The sequence below is a fragment of the Myotis yumanensis genome, unplaced genomic scaffold (assembly GCF_028538775.1).
Source record: "Myotis yumanensis isolate MYYU_CA2020_CCGP unplaced genomic scaffold, mMyoYum1.0.hap1 SCAF_17, whole genome shotgun sequence".
NCBI classification, from domain to species: Eukaryota; Metazoa; Chordata; class Mammalia; order Chiroptera; family Vespertilionidae; genus Myotis; species Myotis yumanensis.
In genome coordinates this window covers 34,130,883-34,137,720 of record NW_027223768.1, presented here as the reverse complement: position 1 = coordinate 34,137,720, position 6,838 = coordinate 34,130,883, and the positions used below count along the sequence as shown (strand labels likewise).

Sequence of the window (6,838 nt, the reverse complement as noted above, 5' to 3'; positions counted from 1 at the left end):
TAGCCCCACCTCATTCTCAGACCTGGCCAATCATCGTTGGCATAGGGCTTTGAGCCAACCAATCGATGGGACTTCCCCGCCCCAGGTACGCAAAGCCTTATGGGAGTTGTGGTTTCCAGCCCTCTTGCAGGCTGATTCAGAGTAGAGGTCAGGCCGGGCTCCAGGCGTTTGTGCTTGATCTGCTTTGAGATACTGATAAATCCCTTGCAATAGGATACTAAATCATTTAAAGAAGTGGTGGGGAGAAAACAGAATAAAAGCTTGTCAAAGTTCATAAACGGCCGAAGTAAAACCAATCAATCACTGAAGTAGTAAAGAGTAAAAAAATTATTGTGCACACACCAAAAAGACAGTTTGCAAAGACAGGAAGCATTTAAACCAAAACATGAAATGAGGATCAGGGTTATATTGTTATAAATCAGCTTATACAGTGAGAGAAGCAGTGACTGTTATTCACAGTAATTGGTTGCAATATTAGAATTTTCAGTGGTTACTTCATATCAACCGTGGCAAACAGTTCAGGTTTTGCTTATGATTTTCAGAGGCATAAGCAAGAAATGACCCACGTCAAGTTAATCTTGCAACATAAGCTAAATTGAGCTTGTTTGAATGACTAAACTAGTTTTACCTGCTCAGGGAAAATCAAGGCTGGTTTCTGTTTGGTTTTGATTTTAACAATTCACCCCTTTTAGGAATTCTCTCAGCAGGCCAAGAGTATGACCAGCAGCATTACTCTTGGTTACCTCCGCTGACCTAATCAGGTTGAAATATCTGTTATTTCCATTGGTTGAATTGTCAGGCCAGAGAGCCATGAAGTCATCACCTTCATCATTTATGTGGTTATTGTTGATTTCATTCAGTTGTTTGATCCTGATAGACACCATTGGGCATGTGAGTGGCTGCTGACAGGCATTTAAAATCCTTGAGAGTATGTAACATATTAGAAAAGTGAATGTGATGAATATGGGAAGAATAATAGCCAAGGATTTAACCAGCCAAATAAATCGAGTGGGTTTCAATTTTTTAAAAGTTGTTTCCATCGGCACAACATGCTGTATTAGCAAACATATATCCTCATGATAACTTATGAAGGAATGAACATAAGAATATTTTATTTCAGAAAATGGGTCTTAGGTGAGCTTCCATCTAAGTTAGGCCTCTATAGGTTGTGAGCAATCAGGTAATCTAATGGGACAAAATTCCTGTGGAAACAAAAGTAAAAAGGTTAATAGTTTGAGCAAATTATAAATTTGGTTTCTGAGTTTGGAGAACAGCCAGCTGAGATGAGTTCTAGATGCCGGGTTTGAAACTTCTTTAGTTGGAGTGAGGGCAAGCAGTGCAATCTGATAGACTTTCTTGTCTGCAGTTTGAATGTTTCCGATGATCTGAGTGGCCCCATAGCAATAGGCACAAAGATTGTCCACATGTCAGCTGTTCTAGCGATCTCTCTAAAGTGAATACTCAGTTGTCCAGTTTTAGCTTGCGTGGCTTTAGGAAAAGGGCAGTTTTAGTTTCTTAGTGATCCCAGGTCAAGAGAGAGGGAGAAAATTGGATGTTAGTCTGGAGAATTCTACCTAAATATTGGAGGAAACTAGAAGAATTCAGGATCTAGTATACACAACCTTGACAGGTCCTTTGGATAATGAGAGTATGTACCTCTTAGGGCTGTTGGGAGATTAAATGAGTTAATATATGTGAAGCACTTAGAAGAGTACACAGCTTATAGTAACATTTCATTTTTTTGGTTGTACCTGTCCATATTTCCAACACCATTTATTGAGGGTTTTTTGTTTGTTTTTGGGACAAGGAACAGTTTATTCTCACGACTGAGCAAGGACGAGGCCACAGTCTCAATAGCAGCAGAGGCAGCCCCCACCCAGCCTCAGCCCTTGCCTCTTGGTCTGGCAGCTGCAGGTGAGCCGGGTCATGATCCAGGGTGACAGCCAGGGCAGTAGCCCACCCGCTATGGGATCTGGGCTGGCCATGGGGCAGCAGTGGGCAGCAGCAGCAGCAGGTTACCAAGGGGGCGTGGAGTGTTAGTTGGGCTGGCTGAGACCCATCCTCCCATGGGTGGTGCTTGGTGAGGGTCTAGGGTCTGAGATAGGGGGGGCCCGGACTGCGAGGTGGGGGCACCTGGAGCGGCTCAGTCGGCTGTGAAGAGGCGCTGGAAATGTCCTCTAAGAGTCAGACGATGCCGGGCAGCAGGTTATCTCCTGTGACCGCGCTGCAGCCCTGGATGCACCAGTGGTGGCTTCGGATGGAGTCCAGCTCCAGGGCCTCGCGAATGGTGTTAGTGCCCCAGGCAGGTCCTGCTTGTTAGCAAAGATGAGGAGGATGGCTCCAGCCAGGCCTCCTCCACCAAAAGGCTCTGGAGCTCCCGCTGGCAGATGCATGCGCTGGCGCTCGGTGCTGTCTACCACCCAGAAGAGGCTGTCAGTGCTCTCAAAGCAGTTCTGCCGGTAGGACCGCAGGGACTTCTGGCCGCCAACATCCCAGATGTTCAGCTTGAATCCCCGGTGCTCCAGGGTCTTGATGTTGAAGCCCAGGGTCGGGGAGATGGTGTCGGTGTCTTCTCCATTAAACTTCTTGAGGATAGTTGTTTTGCCAGTGTTGTCCAGGCTGAGCATGAGCAGTCGCAGCTCCCGCTCTTTCTGCTTCATCTTCTTCCGAGGAAACTGTAGGCCATTGTATGCTCTTGCCTCCTTGGTCAAATATTATTTGATCATAAAGGCGTGGGTTTATTTCTGGGTTCTCTGTTCTATCCCATTGATCTATATGCCTGTTCTTATGCCAGTACCAGGCTGTTTTGATTACAATGGCCTTGTAGTATAGTTTGATATCAGATATCATGATTCCTCCAACTTTGTTTTTCTTTCTCAAGATTGCTGAGGTTATTTAGGGTCTTTTTTGGTTCCATATGAAATTTTGGAATATTTGTTCTAGATCTGTGAAATATGCCATTGGTATTTTAATAGGAATTGTGTTGACTCTATAGATTGCTTTGGGTAGTATGGACATTTTAATGATGTTAATTATTCCAATCTATGAACATGGTGTATACTTACATTTGTTTATATCTTCCTCAATTTCTTTCTTCAATGTCCTATAATTTTCTGAGTTCAAGTCTTTTACCTCCTTGTTTTAATTGATTCCTAGGTACCTTATATTTTTTGTTGCAATAGTAAATGGGATTGTGTTTTAAATTTCTCTTTCATAGTTCATTATTGGCGTATAACAATACCACCGATTTCTGAATATCCTGCTACTTTACTGAATTCATTTATTAGATCTAGTAGTTTTTTGGTAGAGTCTTTAGCGTTTTCTATGTACAATATCATGACATCTGTGAATAATAACAGTTTTACTTCCTCTTTTCCAATTTGGATGCCTTTTATTTTTTCTTCTTGTCTAATTGCTGTGGTTGGGACTTCCAATACTATGTTGAATAAGAGTGGTAAAACAGACATCCTTGTATTGTTTCTGATTTTAAAGGAAATGCTTTTAATTTTTGCCCATTGACTATGATATTGACTGTAGGTTTGTCATATATGGCCATTATTATGTTGAAGTATGATCATTCTATTCCCACTTTGCTGAGAGTTTTTTTTAAAATCATAAATGGATATTGGGTTTTATCAAATTCTTTTTCTGCATCCACTGGTATGATCATATGATTTTATCCTTCATTTTGCTTATCACATTTATTGATTTGCAAATATTGTACCAAACTTGCATCCCCAGAATAAATCCCACTTGATCATGGTGTATGATTTTTTTCAGTGTATTGCTGGATCCAGTTTGCTAATATTTTGTTGAGGATTTTTGCATCTATCTTCATCAGGGCCATTGGCCTATAACAGTGATGGCGAACCTTTTGAGCTCGGCGTGTCAGCATTTTGAAAACCCTAACTTAACCCTGGTGCTGTGTCACATAGAAATTTTTTGATATTTGCAAGCATAGTAAAACAAAGATTTATATTTTTGATATTTATTTTATATATTTAAATGCCATTTAACAAAGAAAAATCAACCAAAAAAATGAGTTCGTGTGTCACCTCTGACACACATGTCATAGGTTCGCCATCACTGGCCTATAATGTTCTTTCTTTTTAGTGTCTTTATCTAGTTTTGGAATTAGGATATGGACTCCTAAAATGAGCTTGGGAGTCTTCCCTCCTCTTGAATTTTTTGGAATAGTTTGAATATTTGTAAAATTCACCTATGAAGCCATCTGGTCGAGGACTTTTGTTTGCTGGGCGATTTTTTTGATTATTGATTAAATTTTATTAGTTGTAATAGATCTATTCAGGTTTTCTGATTTTTCCTGAATCAGTTTTGGAAGATTGAATACTCCTAGCAATTTGTCCATTTTGCCCAGGTGGTCCAACTTGTTGGCATTTAGTTGCTCATAATATTCTCTTTCAGTCCTTTGTTTTTCTGTGATGTCAGTTGTTACTTCCTCGATTTCATTTCTGATTTCATTATTTGTATCATCTCTCTCGTTTTCTTGAGAGTCTGGTTAAAGGTTTGTCAATCTTGTTTATTTTTTTTTCAAAGAACCAGCTCCTGGTTTCATTGATCTTTTGTATTATATTTTTAGTCATTTATTTCTACTCTGATATGTATTCATTCCCCTCTTGTACTTACTCTGGGCTTTGTCTTGTCTCTAGTCTATCTCTTTCCACTTCATTTCTGTCTCCTTCACACCTTTGTTGTTTTTCTGACTCCTCTTATTTCCTATTGTTAACAGACAACCTTGGGAGCCGACTTAACTCTTTGCACAGTTGAGTCCTATGGCGTTATGCTCCTTGCATTTCATCACAAACTGGGGAGGAAAAGCTGTGACTAGAAGTGTGTTCCCCCAAACCAAGGATCCTGAAAGCTTTGCTGAGTATTGATGGGCTTGGCCTTGAACAGACATCTCGTGAATGTTGAAGAATTAGCATGTGAAAGGTGCACAGAGGGATGATGGGGCTTTACTTCCCTGACAGCCACAGAAATCACAGAGTGGGCTCTGGGAACTGGTCCTGAGTATGTGGGTTCCTTAGCCCAGTTTCTTACCCTAATCTCTGCTCTTCGGCTGGATCATGGAGTTTATTCATTGCTGGGAGTGGAAAACCAGAACCTGGAGAGGCACTGAGAGACTCATGTTGAATTCTTAGCTCCTGTTGCTTCCTTTCCCCCAGGACAGTGCAAAGCAAGGCCAGCTTTTCTGGGAGGTAACTTGTATCTCTTCTCTGGAAAACCACTCAAATACACGCATTTATTCACATTTCAAAAACACTTTATTAGCAAAATGAACAAAAAGAGAAAGGCATTTAAATTAAATAAATTACACAAATGTCTCAAGAATCGTGGCTTTCCCAGGAACCACAACATCACAGGTCTGTATCACTAAGAATATTTGAAAGTATTGAAATTCTGGATCATGTCACCACCTTGCCCTCCTTTCCTGCTTTGATCATTTCCAGGGAGTGGTCTATGTGAATTTGTGTTCTTTCCAAAGTATTCTAAAAATGAAGTTTTCTATAATATCTTTCCCCACCCCCCTGTGTTTCCAATTCCAATGGGACATGTTGTGGAATCCCTCCATGAGCTCCAACTCCAGGCCATCATGAGTCAGTAATCCCCATTAAGTCTGGGGCTGGCCTGGTGGTTAATGGTGACTTAATCAAATCCCCAAGGATAGAAACATTTGGTTCAAAGGGGATCTCTTGACTTGGATGTCCTGAGACTCTGTGATCTTTTTCCACCTCCTAGGCCTAAGCTAGACTCTGAAGGAGGTGGAGTAGGGGAGGGTGAGTTGTCATTGGCTAAGGTCTTGTCTTCCTGGAATTTGGCACTTTGAGTGCTGGGCATGGTGAATCCCAGATAACATTGTCTTCTGCCTTCCAAGTTTTGAGCTCCATTGGCAGCCAGATGGCATAATAATTCACACAGAAGCAATGCTTGTAGGCCAAGAATCTGTTGGCTCTTTGTCAGTACCCACTCCTTTAACTCTAAGAAGACTTGCTAGCTGACTGGCTCACTCAACACACACACACACACACACACACACACAATGCAGGTCAGGCTGAAGTTAGGAATTGGTACGTTTTTCTAGGCTGGGCCAGCCCAACCTGTTGGGCAGGGGTCATTAAGTTGAAGGAGCTTGGGAGAAGCAGTGGGGAGAGGCCAAAAGGTTTTTTTGTGTGCACATCCATGGAAATTTCCCCAAACACTTGCTCATGAAACCTATTTATTTTTAAGTCACAGTGGGTTCCTCCAGTTACCTCCTTATGTTCCTAGAGAACTTAACCCCTCTTCTCATCTTTCCTAGAAGGAGGTGGCTTCAGGTCCTGAGTTTGTTAAGGAATCCCTGTGGAGGAAGACCCAATCTGGGTCAGCCCTTCTCCATGTTCTGTGCCTAGGTGGGGGGTGTAGCTGGTCTTTGGGGGGCATTCTCCCTTGCTTGGCTGAAGGATTCAGGCCCCAAGTTGATAAGGAAGAGTTAAAGTCATTGGCTCTTGCCAAGTGAAGACGGAGAAGTCAGATTTCCCAAGTGGAGGAGGCATTTCCCTGATGGGCTGTCAGGTCAGGGGGGACTTTCAAGTCTCACTCAGGTCCCACTAGTCTGCCCTAAGTTGGCACTAACACTCCACCCCCATCTCTGGCTCAAAGAGGGAACCCCAGAAGCTTTTGTGCAGAATAACTGGTACCTATTGGTAGGTTGCCAGAGGATTCTGCCAGCTATCCTCCTCTTCCTTTTGGGTTCCTACTATCAAGTGGAAGGGAGCAACCCTGAGGGCAGGGGGAATGGTAATGTTTCAGGAAGCTGGGGCAGCTACCTCGGTGAACT

At 42.4% G+C, this 6,838-nt stretch overlaps 1 pseudogene; it reads right to left on the bottom strand.

Annotated features, from left to right (window-relative positions):
* Positions 1–2,143: 2,143 nt before the first annotated feature.
* On the bottom strand, positions 2,144–4,369 carry LOC138996178 (ADP-ribosylation factor-like protein 2 pseudogene; annotated as a pseudogene).
* Between the last annotated feature and the right edge of the window lie 2,469 nt (positions 4,370–6,838).